Raw genomic sequence first — 12,866 nt, 5'->3', positions numbered from 1 at the left:
TGGGCTCCCAAAAGCAGCCCTCCGGGGATAGTTTCTGGCCAAGAATCAGCAGAGCCGCGTTGATGTTCCCATCAGATCTCACGAGCGCTGCGAGTACTTACAAACCCTGCCAGTCCATATAAAACGATTGCTCACCTCTGCCCTGGGAAATGACTGACCCATCCTGCCCTCTTCAGAAGGAACAAGACACAAAGTAATTGCCAGGTGCCAAATGGGGTGTTTTGCCCCAGTAATAAAAGAGGATTTAAATGTTCAGGCCAAATTAAAGACCCCACCAAGTCCGCTGGCGGTCCAGCAGCACGGTATAACCACAGCTCTTATTTTAACACTCTCAGAAGATGGTGTCTGTCAGCTTTCTTCTGGCAAAGAAACTTGTATTTTTATTTTTATTTTTCATCTCTTCCAAGCCTAGAGGTGTTGTCTTCAGTCTTGTTCTCAAATCCCGGGCTCTGTTATATTAATATCTCTTTATTTCTGATGCATGTTTGATGGCAACCTTGGGATGCTCAGAGCCCCCTTTCAGGGCAATTGCAGGGGGGCAATGTCATGGGGCAGAGGTGGCAGGTGGGTTGCTATTTCTGCTTAATGACTTCCAGTTTTAATTACCTACAAGGCGTCCTAATTATCCAGGTGTCATTTTAATCATCGGGGTGGGGGGAGGAGCCAGGGGGCAGGCTGCCAGCTGCAGGTCGCCTTTACTTAAGTGCTGCAGGGTGGAAGAAGGGGTTGCAAACCAGCAAGTGCCCGAAGCAAGGTGGAGACAGGGGTGGGAAATCGCTGTGCAGTGGTAGATTGTACCCTTACCTATACCCGTAGGTACTCAAATGGCAGCACAGCACCAGGGATGAGCAGTGAGACCTGCCCAGCATCCTACCCCCATTCACTGTCCAGGTGACTCAGTACCAGTGAGCACAAGAGATGCTTCCAAATAGCCATTATCCCTCCAAATTGGGGACTTCAGTACCTGTTGTCTCACCAAATAAATTAATATGTTTTTTTTTTAAAGTGACTAATATATGGTAGTCATTTAGCAAATTTGGGGTTTATCACTCGCCTTGCCACCCCCATACTCACAACTCATTGGGAATAAGCAAAGCAAAGTAGGTCCTAACCCAGAAAATCAGTTCCCTCACCCTAGAAATGGGTTCACTCTTTAACCCCAACCAGCCAGGAAGGAAAAAAAAACAAACAACAAAACTGAGAAAAGATGGGGCTTTACCACCCCAACTCCATCTCGGGAGGAATTTGGAGTGTTTCCCATCAAACACAGCTCCGCAGGGACCGCTGTGGGTGTGCAGCGCGGGCTGTTCTGCCTGGCTCAGCCGTGGGGAGGGCTCCCCAGGGACCCCAAGGCAGCACTCCGACCAAAGCTTGCAGCCTCTTCCCCTCTCCAAAAGCTGTCCAAGTGTGAGTTTTTAGTCTTTGGCGCAGCAAATGGGAAGGATACTCTGGGGGACGGATGATCTTGTTCTCCTGCCGCCCTTCTTCTTCGTGCCTCCTGCTGCCGCTTCATTTTTTTGATCTCTCTTCTCTCCCTCTCCCTTTGTGTCTCTCTTTTGGAGGTGAGATACGGTTGCCTTTTCCCCCCACCATGTGCACATGCCAGTGACGAAACCCAGGAGGTGCGTGGCAGGGTGAACTGCCCTCCCTGGGGTGTTGAAAGCCATAAAGTCTCTGGGATGCCTGAAGCAAGAAGGCCAAATATTCCGTGCATCCAGCCCTCCCCAGCACCCTCTGAATCCATTCACCCAGCCCCAAAATCTTTTGGCATAATTATTTACATGGTTGTTTCCAAGTGTTTGCAAAGTCGTTGCAAAGCCAACTGGTCACCCAATGCAAAGGTGTGAATTATTCCAATGTTAGCACCGCCTGCAAAAGCAATTGCAGGGTTGCAGTTGTTTGGTATTACTGCATTGCAATAAAAAAGAATAGTTATTGGGTTGCAAAAATAGCATTGATTTGGTTTGGTAATATTGCAGGGTTGCAATAATTGCTTATTATTGGGTTGCAGTAACACCAGGTTGTGATAATGAGCCCCAAGAGAAAAATCTTGAACAAAAAGGTGCATCTTTTCCATTCCCTTTGCCTCCCCATCACAGTTCAGCTCAAGGCAGAGGCAGAAGGCGTGAGGCCCCATCCCACTGCCGAGAGCATCCTCCAAGAACAACAGAGACCGGGATCTCATCAACCATCAGCACAGCCTGAGTGCCCCCCGGGCGCGGGCGCACGCGAGGTGCAGTGGCAGGGTGCATCCTTCAAGGAGCTGAGCTGTTTACTGGAGAAATAATGAGATAATCAAGGAGTCATTTAGACTCCTCTGGAGGTGGATAAGTGCCTCCGGTAGATTTTCCTTGCTGCCATTCTGCATGGCCCAGGTCCGCAGGGGCATCCCGAGCGACCAGGGAGACGAGGTGCAGGGATTGCTGTTTATTTTCCATGCTCAGAATAAAAAGGCATGCTGATGGTATTTTGGCCACACCCTTATACCCCTTGCACCTTTCCCCCTGCTGTATTTCCCTACACAAAATTACCCATGTAGGCTGCACAAGCAGATCAATGCAAAGCACTGGGGAAACTGAGGCATGGAGAGGGCAGAGGTTTTACCCAGCAGCTGAGCTGGAACAAAACCCCACATCCCTCGGATCTTGTCTGCCTCCCTCACCACCGTACCACTGACCCCCTTCCGTATCACGTTTGCGAAGGGCCGGCCAAGTCCTTGGTCCCTGGCTAACGCCTGCAGCCCCTGCCAGCCTGGTTTCCCTATTCAGGGGGCTGACGACAAATATCTCCATGCGCATATGGCATCCTGACTCCTCTGAGCACATTTTTAGGGCAAACTTCTCATCCCACTGCTTGCTCGACTGAAAATAGAAAGCTGAATTTGGGATGAAATGCATAGCTGTTGGCTGGGGAAGCGGCAGGCAGTTAAAAAGGAGGGGCTGCCAGGAATATTTTATACCAAAAAAAAAAGAAAGAAAAGCAAGAAAAAAGACCTTTTTTTTTATTTTAAGAGAAAAAGGAGAAAATGTTGTTTATGGTTTGGGCTTCCTAGGATCATTTTGGAAAAGCTGAAATGCTGCTGGCTGCCACTGGATGGAAGAGGGGTGCAGCGTGCCTTTCCAGCTGCAGCTCCTCGCCGAGCCCAGGTGAGGAGCCCAAGCGGATGCTTTGCAGGGAAATGCAGGCAGATGTAGAGAAAAGGGGGGATTTGGGACAGCAGCGGGCGATGTAAAGAGATATTACATCCATATGGATTAAGCAGAGGCAGCTCCATGGTTTTACCTTTCTAGATCATTCAGCAGTCAGGCCACCTCCTCTCCAAGACACATCTCCTGCCTGGGCTTCCCCAGCCCGTCATGGCTTTGGTGGCAGGCAACTCCAGAAGATGGGATGTCCCCCTTAGGAGACATCTTTGCCCAAGTGGGGACACGCTGGAGTGGGTTATACATGAGTCACTACATCAGCTGAGCATTTAGAGAGTATATTTAATACAAAATATGGAAATTCCCATTTGCGTGGAGGATTTCATTATATTTGTCAATGATTCAATTGGATTTGCAGCAAAAGCCGGGAATTTTCCGATGCTGCGAAAGGAAAGTCTGCCAAAAAAATTCATTTATACTTGAGCAAAACTTCGTATTTCCTCCAAATATGGCCCTTCTCATACATTGTAAATGTGGCAGCACAGTCTTTTCAGGATGAAAACAAAGACAACAGCAAAATCGACGCTGCCAAAGAATGGTGGGAAGCTGTCCACTCCGGCTTCGCGTTCGGGTGTGATCAAGATTTGAGCAGAGGTATTCCTGGAAGCCAAGGTCATCCAACCTGCAGGTCTGATGTTGTCCTATGGCAATCTTGTCCCAAGTCTTGTAGCTCCTGGGACCCTTTGGGGTAATTTGTACAGCCTCGAGCACACAGATGGGCACGGCGGGGTCGCCAAAATCTGTAATAACCCCGGCTTGGTCCCCAGCCTCATCAAAGCCCACGCTGCAAGCAGAGCTAGGTCAGGCTTTCTTCAGGCACAGAAGAAAAGAGCTAAGGAAGAGGAAAGAAATGTTCTGAAAAAAAGCCATTTGTCCCCTCGGCTTTATTCCGGCTGCAGAGCCGGAGCAGCTTGTAGCTCCAGAGAACTTTTAATAGAAATCTTCGGAATGAAATGGGCTACAGCTGTTTGCCTTGATAAATATATTTTATGCTACATGCCTCAGCCGCCATCTGTTTGCTGATACGAGCATTTCTCCTCTGCAGCAGCTGAAGAGAAGTCATCAAAGGGAATAGCAGGAGATGGGTTTCGTTGCAGGTAAAGGGGAAGAGGTGAAGTGGCCCGTGCAATGGAGTTATTCTGGCGGCTTAATGTGGCGAAGCGGTTACAAGAACAAGAGGGAAGATGGTGGGTGGGCTGGGAGTTGGGGGGAGCTGGGGTTTTCAGGGGGAATCTGGTCTTTCTGCTGGTGTTATCCAAGGGGCAATGCTCTGTGTAATACCATGGGGCAAGGGTCAGGCTTCTCAAAAGTATTCAGATGTTTAGACATGCGGGTAGCTGCCTAGGAGGAATTGCAGAGGTTTTGGTGGTGCTTAATGATCATTACAACTGCCATGCTGCATCAGAAAATCCCACGAGGCGGTTTTATGCACCTAAATAAAAGCTTGGGCTCCTTCCCTTGTCTCTCTCCAATCCCACTCAGGTAAAATCCCCTTCTGCAAAAAGTGCTTAAAGAACCACCCCCATAAACCACCTGCGTTGGTATAAAAGCCCCACGAGCGTCATGTCTCCAGCTGTTTTCCTCTTGCCCTCGGAGCATCATTTCTCCAGCAGAGACATCCAACTCTCCCTGCTTTAGGGGGACAAACCCAGTGGGGAAATCATTCCAGATCGATTTAAAACCTGGCAGCAACAGAGAACCCACCCCGATAATGAGGGTTTAGTGATTATTTGCACTCACAGTTAAAACCCCTGGCCTGTAAAAACTTTGTTGGAGTGGGACCGTTTGAGGATCTAGGCTGACCTCCAGACGTGAACAGTGTGTTGAAGAGTCAGCTTTTTTTTTTCTTATTTCCTCTGCTCTCCTATTAACACCCAGCTGTGGCACCACTACACTTAGCCTAGGTGTGTAATAGCTGGTTGTCACTGGCACTTGCCTGCCAAGGTGACAGGTGCCCTAGCCATGGCTTATTATGATTATTCCTATCATCTCTATGATTATCATATTATTTTATATTGCCTAGACTGCTCAGCCAAGGTCAGGGCTGCAGGAGGTGCTATAGAAACATATAGAAAAGGGGAGACCCATGTCCTGAGGGACTTGTAATTAGGCAGCTGGGTCGACAGGCAGGCAGGCAGAGGTGAGGTGCCCTGGCTGGGCAAAAGGGGAGCAGTAGGTCAGGTTTAATTGAGTTGTGCCAAATTTTGTCAGAGGTCGACATCACCCGCAATCAGCCAGGGGATGTTGGCAAGAAAATGTGGGTGCGAGTACTGTCTGCAAGTGGAGGTGCTATGGGTGACGCAGGGACATGGGCCCGGAGGACCCCAGGGTTCATATTTAAGGGCAATTATGGTCCCTTCATTGCATTTATTCCTGGAAAACAGTGTCCTTTCCCTCAGCCTGAGCTCTAGCTTGCCTCTGTGCTGCTTGCAGGCTGTGTGCGTGGCTCAGCACAGCCTGGCTGCGGGTGCAGGAGGAGCTGTGCGGCCTCGGGGAGGGAATATGCTGCCAGCCCAGACCACCAGAAAGGATAACCCCCTTTTAGAGCTCTGCAGGGTAGGATGTTATTCCTTCTCCCTGTCGATTTTGGGCCAAAATCTCCACAACTTGCCCATCACTCACAGGCAGGGAGTAACCCTTGGGGTGGAGCAGGGCTGAGCAGTGCTGGCTCGCGGGAGCCACACTGGCCATGGTCCCGCCTCGGTGTTCCCAGTGCTGGTGCGCACCGGGGCATGAGGAGCAGAGCAGTGGATAGCTGGTGACCCTTTAAGTCCATCTGTCCACGTCCATGTCCTCAGCACCTCCACACCAGTCCCCCATCCTGCTCCTGCCCTCCCCAGGGTCCCTCCCTGCCCGGCAGCCACCCTGTACTGGGCGACGCTGGCCCCCCTTTCTGGGATGACCACGGACTGGTACAAGGAGAGAGGATCTGAGGCAGCCTTGGACTGGGTGTCTTCAGCAGGGCTCTGCTCAAAGCTCGTGGCAAAAGTCCCCCAGCACCAACAGAGTCTGGATCAGGCCTTACCTGGGGCCAGAGAGATTTGTGCCTGTCCTTTGCCGTGTCTGCTGCTTTTGTCCTGCATCCTTTTCTCCCTCTCCCCACTTCTCCTATTCTTCCCACCCAGAAAGCTTCAGGCTTGGAGCATTTTAAAATTCAAGGGCATTCAATACAGCACAGGAGGTTGGGGTGGGGTTTTTTTGTATTTTCTTCCTCCTCCCTCATCTCCGGCATCTTTCATACAAAGTGTCTCCAAGCTCTTTGCTGGGGGAGATAAAGGCTGAGCAAAGCCCTTTTGCAGAGCCAGGCATCCCAGCGGTTCAGAAAAATGCTGTGAAGCAGAGAGCAAGCAAGGAAGGTGGCTGTTTCAGAGCATGGGCTCCCCACAGCTCCCAGACCAGGGCTAGAAAAACCTCAGGGTACTGCACATCACCCAGCACCGTGTCCGCTCTCCCTAGAGCTCGAGTCACCCGTTTGTCTGCTTGACATCCTCCCTGCCTCCATCCATCAAGTCACACCAAGAACTAAGGCTAAAAGGGATGATTTGATGTTTCAGCATACCATGTATTGGCCTCCAACCTAGGGACCAACCCAGCACTTTGGTTCTGCTGCGGCGTTTTGACCAACAAGGGAGCTTCTGCTGGCGGGAGGTTGTAGATTTAGGTGCTTTTATGTCAGCACACACTTATTCCTGTGAGTGATTCCTTTCAGCAACGCCAGGCACTGAATCACTGGTCTGTGATCCTGTAAAATTAACATGCCCTGCTATAAATAACCGCTCTCTAATGGGCTGTCATTCTACAGCTTTTGGAAAGGCTCAGCTCGTGTGAGCAAAAGTTTTAATGACTGTAATTGAAATTAGATGAAACCCATCAACGTTGGGCCTTCTCTGACCCATGCTAGGACAAAATCTATCATGCATCAGGGAAAAATTACCCGCCTTGGGACATACCAGGCATGATGAAGCCCGTCTAACTCTGTGAACACGCTCTGCAAGTGCAGCCAGCAGCTGTTTTGGGCACAGAGTGCACTCAGCATTTCCCCCTTCCCGTTCAATTCCCTGTGTGGTTGCAGCGTGGTGGAACTCGGCAGAGGAGCCAGTGGGTCTGGGTTGTGCTGATGGCCAGAGACATGTTGTGGGATGCTCAGGACCAGACCACAGACGAAGCTTTTAGCCCCAGAAGCTTGATATTTAAGGGGAAACACAAGTTACTGTGGTTCCAGGTGAAACAAAGGGTTCGTCTTGCATTTGGCCCCAGCAAACTGAGCAACAGCAGCTTCTGCAAGGTGTCTGCCTTCACCCAGCTTCCAAGGGGTGTTTCAGCAGGAGCCACCGAGGCCACGCCACGCCGACCCATGCTGCTGTTGTTCAGTGATCGCGGCTCCAATACGATTCATTTTGCACAGCGTTTTGTTGTTTTGTTTCTTCTCCTCCCAGGCAGACCCTGAAGGCACTTCAGGCTCCTTGGGGCTGCAAACCCCACGGGTCCACCTCCCAGCCCACATCATACCGCTGGCAGCAACCACTGGCCCCTGGGGACAGGGTAACAAGTCCCTCCGTGCATCGCATGTGCTTCTTGCACATAACAAAACATCTCCTCTCCTGGGATAAGGGGGTGGCACGGGGCAAATTAAGAGATGCCAAAGTGCCCCAGCCCCAGTGCCCCAGTGGTTCAGCCTTGGCAGCAGCGTGCCTTGGGATGTGAAGGAGACGGCCAGGAAGGGGGGGATTGCTGTGGGCCTTGGGTTTATTTCTAAGGGCCAGAGAAGACAAAAAGACAAGAAAATTGACTTTTTTTTTTTTTCCTAATAGGCCCCAACAATTTACAGGCACGCAGAGACACACAGAGCAATGCTTACCTTTCATTACCCAGGGAACGGCAGGGAGAAGAAGGGGGAGATCCTCAGAGCATGATTGCAGTGATTGCTGCAGGATTTTTGCAGCAAAAGGACCTGGAAAACATTAACTAAATAGCCCAGTAAGGCGCCCGTTGTGTTCTTCAGGAAACTGAGGCAGGGGATGTTTCAGCTTAGAGTCCTACAGCCAAAAGCACCAGCAGAGGTGACTTTTTGGGGAAGTAGAGTTTTGCAGCCTGGCCCAAAAGCTTGATATTTAAGAGGAAAAACAAGCTATAGTGGCTCCAGTTAAAATAAAAGGTTCATTTTCCATGTGGCCCCAGCAAACTGAGCAACAGCACCTTCCACGAGGCGTTTGCATCAGCAAACAGAGCATCAGAACGGCCATTTCATCCATGCGAAGGAGACGGGTGAGATGGAGATGAAACGGCTCATCCCTCAGCTTCAATCCAGGCATTTGATGCTCTTCTTCACAGTTGCCTTTCAATTTATTCATTGTTTACAAATCTTTCCAGCTTGCGAGAATGAAATTCAGATTTTTGTGTATTTACTAATTGAGGAGATGGATGGTTTGGTTTTTTTTTTTTCCCTATGAAACTTTTTCTGGCAAGGAATATCCTTTTTATGACAAAGATTTTTACTCCAGTTGGGTAGTTTTAACTCTTTTAAAACTCAAATGTTAAAGTGAGGGCAAATGTTTCCGAAAGTCACAAGGTAACAGAAAACCTCAAATAGAAAAAAAAAAAAAAAAAAAAAAAGAGCTTGAGGCTATAGGAGTGAACTGCTTGGTTGGTCTGCAACAAAATACCATTTGAATTTAGCAGTTGCAGAGGAATTTTAAAAGGATTGGTTAACATTCCCCATCAGAGACAATGTTTTTATTTCAAAATTGCCAGCAAACCCAAAAAATTTCATTTTTCTCTCTCTCTATTTGTAAGTGAATATTCAGTGGGATATTTGATAGCTGTAATTTACTCTTCAAGCTGTGTAATTAGCCACCTCAATCAAAAGGCATCATTTCTATCTTTGCTCGAAGAATAAACTATTCCACTGCAAAACAAACGCCTTTTCCTCGACTTGAGCAAATCCCAGGGACAGGCTGAAATTTTGCAGCCAACTTTTGCTTTCAGCCGATGCTCACGCTCGTCACGGCTTTTAAAAAAAAAAAAAAAAAAAAAAAAAAAAAAAAAAAAAAGGGGCTGAATATTGACTCATGGCTCTTGCTCATCCCCCTGTAACAGCAGCCAGCTCGAAGAGGTGGGAGGAAGGATTTGACTATATGTTGGTGAATGCTTTTTTTTCCCCTATACTGCAGATTTTTGGGATTCATGGCATGGGAGAAGAAGGGGAAGGAGCTGCAGGATTACCCAGAGCTCTTCCTTTTTACAGCTGAAAGCACCACAAGCAGTGCAGAACAATCAAGTTTTTTCAGTATTTTTTTTTCTGTTCTTCAGCAGATAAAATGACCCTTATTTCCCACAAAGAAGTAATTTTCCAAGAAGGTCAGGAACTGGAAATCTCCAGCATCCCATTTACCACCCCTTCGCTGGGCTTGGTGTTGTCATTTATAGCTGGGTGTAAAACCCTGCTCAGCCCCATTTCCCTGCTTGTCTCATTTTAAGTTTTCAGATGTAGCTCTACTTAGGTGTAGGCATTGTAATCTGGGCACATTATTTACCAGTAGTGCTTATCTGAAGCCAGTCTCAGGAGATTCACCGGGTGGCTGGGAGCTGCGAGCTGGAGCTACAGCCTCCATGCAGTGAAATAGAAGAAAAAAAGAGGGAAATTGCCTTATAAAAATCACAAGGATTTTGGTTCTCTTCTTTTTGCTTGAGCTCTTAAATTCAAGGCTGGTTTTTGAGCCTGCTCAGTCCTTGTCTTGTTCCTGGCAGACTTGAGAGACAGAACTTTTCTTTCTTATTCTTCTTAGCATAACAATCCCTTGTTAACATAATAAGATTAATTCTTGTGCTGCAATCAGGAAGCCACACTTTCTCCAAGCCCTAAATAATATCATTCCCTTGCCATGTATATAAGGTAGTGGAGTTTTTTTCTTTTTTTTTTTTTTTTCCCTTTGCATTGAAAAAAAATGGAAATCTTGTAATCTTGAGATAAATATAACGGTGTGGAAGCTTCCCATTCTCCTCTAATCTGATTGCAGTGGCAGGAAAAGGACATGGGCCTAATTAAAGTGCCAATCAAGCAAAAATGGGATTCATTGTTTTTATACAAATGTTCTATTTAACCCTTTACAACTCCTCCATAATTTCGTACATGCACCTTTTTATTCCTTAGCAAAAAAGTCCAAGTCAGATTTCATAAAGAGCCCGTGGGATGAAAAATCTCCAAAAAGGAGATTAAAAAACAAATAATTGATGAAGAGGACAGGGTCTGTCTGTGTCCAGCAGTCTCCTCACATACTTTCCTTCACATTTTTCTACAGCCAGCTCCTCTGTTGCAGACCACGGGAGGAGCTGTGGAGCTCTCTCCTCTCCTCCAAGGTCCCTGTTGAACGGGAAAGTTTTATGGGACCTGGAAAAAATCAGGATCATATGGTAATTCTTAGCAATCACTAACCCAGCCCAATGTTATCATGTTCAGACGCATGAATAACACCCTAATCCAGAAGGCTGATAGTTCTTCAGTGGATTGAGACAATTTGCCCAGCTCTGAATGCCTCATAGCACCTAAAGGTGAGTGATGGAGGGTGAAATCTGTTCTCCTGTAACACACACCAGCTCGACAGAAAGATGATTCCCAAACACATCTGGGCACATCTGGGCAGTGAAACAGGAGCTGAAAATTTTACAGGGACGGGTTTGCTTCAAGGTTCGCCGGTGGTCCTCATACCTGTTCAGATCAAAGAGCGCTCACATGGTGGAAATTGTCTCTTGATCGCAGGAAATACCTCGTGGAGCTTCACGCCAGGGTTTGGAATCCATCCTTCTTCACTATCGACAGTGCCCCATAAACCCCCTAACCTCCAGAGACAGGCTGAGATGCATCCAGCCCATCCACGCACACAATCGCAGCGGGCTGAACTCAGCTATTTCAACCTTGCGTGGCAGGGACGGCTGACATAAAAGCAGACAACCAGCTGAATGCAAAGCACGACATTAAAATAACTTAGCATGAAAAGACCTGCATGAAAGGCTGCATCAAAGCATCCAGGGGATGGTTGCGGGACCAAGCTTGACTGAGTTAGGAAGGCCTAACAAGAAACCAATCGGTGATGGTGTTTGGCCATTTTTGCAACTTTAATCCATCTCCATGGCGGTGTTCCCCTGGCAATGCAGCCAGCTCTAGCTGCAATGGCACGCGGCTACGAGCACCGAGCAGGGTGGCTAAGTGAAACCACAGGAGGAACTGGGGAAGGGGTGTCTGATGAGGGTTTGTGTATTAACCAGAGGGGCTCTTCCAGTCTCGAGGTTATTGCTTGGCAGCAGCGGCACACGGTGGAGACGTCCCAGTTGCATCTCTGGTCCTGCCTGCTGCTTGACATCCAGCTCGAGCCTTCCCTTGGGGCTGGTGCCTTAGAAAAGGAGTTGCTGGGTTGGTGTAGAAAGTCAAGCTGCTTTGCTAGGCCCACCTGAAAACAAAATGGACTCCAAATGCTTTTATTTTTCATCTTTAACCCTTGAAACCTCCATGCCTTTCTCCCCCCGTAGCTCTCTCTAGGCCCAGCCTATCTCTGCCTGTATTGCTCCCAGACCTGCTGTACAAGAGCTTTATCAAGTGCCACAAACTGAGATTTTTTGGCAGCTGTCCATACAAGCGGGAGAAAAAGGAGATGAGGAGAAAAGAGAGCTGAGGCACTCCCCCCTGCTCTGCTTCCCTGGCCTCTGCCTGGGTTGTTTTCAAAGAGGGTCCGGTGGGAGATGTGGAAAGGGACTGGCACTTTTTGGCTGGGGTTGCATTGAAAACCAAGGCAGCGTGAGAGCTGGAGCGCTGCAAATCCCCCTTGTGTCCCGGGCGGAGGGGCTGGCATAGCTGGGGGCTTTCTGAAGACGTCTGACTTCACTTTTGCATGGGAAAGCAGTGGCGGCCGTGCCTACCTGTTGCCAAATGAAAAAGTCTCCCTGCATTGTCTTGCAGGAAGCATCCCAGGAAGAGATTGGCCTCTTGCCCCGATGACTTGCTGGTGGGAAAAAAAGCGTCCCAAATGTCTCCCCAAAATCTCAGAGGCACCTCAACCAGCTTCACTGCATCCTGCCATCTCCAAGGATGCCCCTTGGCATCTCTACGACATCTCTCGGCCCCAACCCTGCAGCGAGGTCCCCCAGTGCGTGACAAGGGCTGTGCATCACTCCTAGTATTTGAAGACACAACTGCTCCTTCCTCCATCCCATTATATAAATAATTCTTCTTTCCAGTTAGGAGACAGCTCGTGCTTTGAAGCATTTGTCTTGCAAACAGGCAAGAAAGGTGAACAGCACTTCACAAAGAGGGAAACTGAGGCACCACGGGATGAATTTCCCTAAGGTATCGGGGAAAACTCTGCAGCAAGAGCAAGGAAAGCCTTTGAGTCCCAGTTTAGTGTTTTTACAGCAGGTCTGTACAGCTTTCACTTGTCATACGTATTTTTAAATGACAAGGAAAAGATTTTATAAACCAGAGAAACGTATGGTTATTTTCCTCTCTCTCTTGCAGGTGCTGGCTTAGCTTTGTAATACACAAGAATGAAATCCATCTGAGCTGCTGTTGTCCTGCTGTTTAAAACTCCCATTTTCTGTCAATATTGCTTCATTTTTATCAGGTTGCTTACATGTTTTATATTATTCTCTTCCCCTCCTTCCCCCCCCCCCCCC

Source organism: Athene cunicularia (assembly GCF_003259725.1).
Source record: "Athene cunicularia isolate RWA chromosome 24 unlocalized genomic scaffold, athCun1 chr24_part1, whole genome shotgun sequence".
Taxonomy (NCBI): domain Eukaryota; kingdom Metazoa; phylum Chordata; class Aves; order Strigiformes; family Strigidae; genus Athene; species Athene cunicularia.
Note: the sequence above shows the minus strand (reverse complement) of the source record.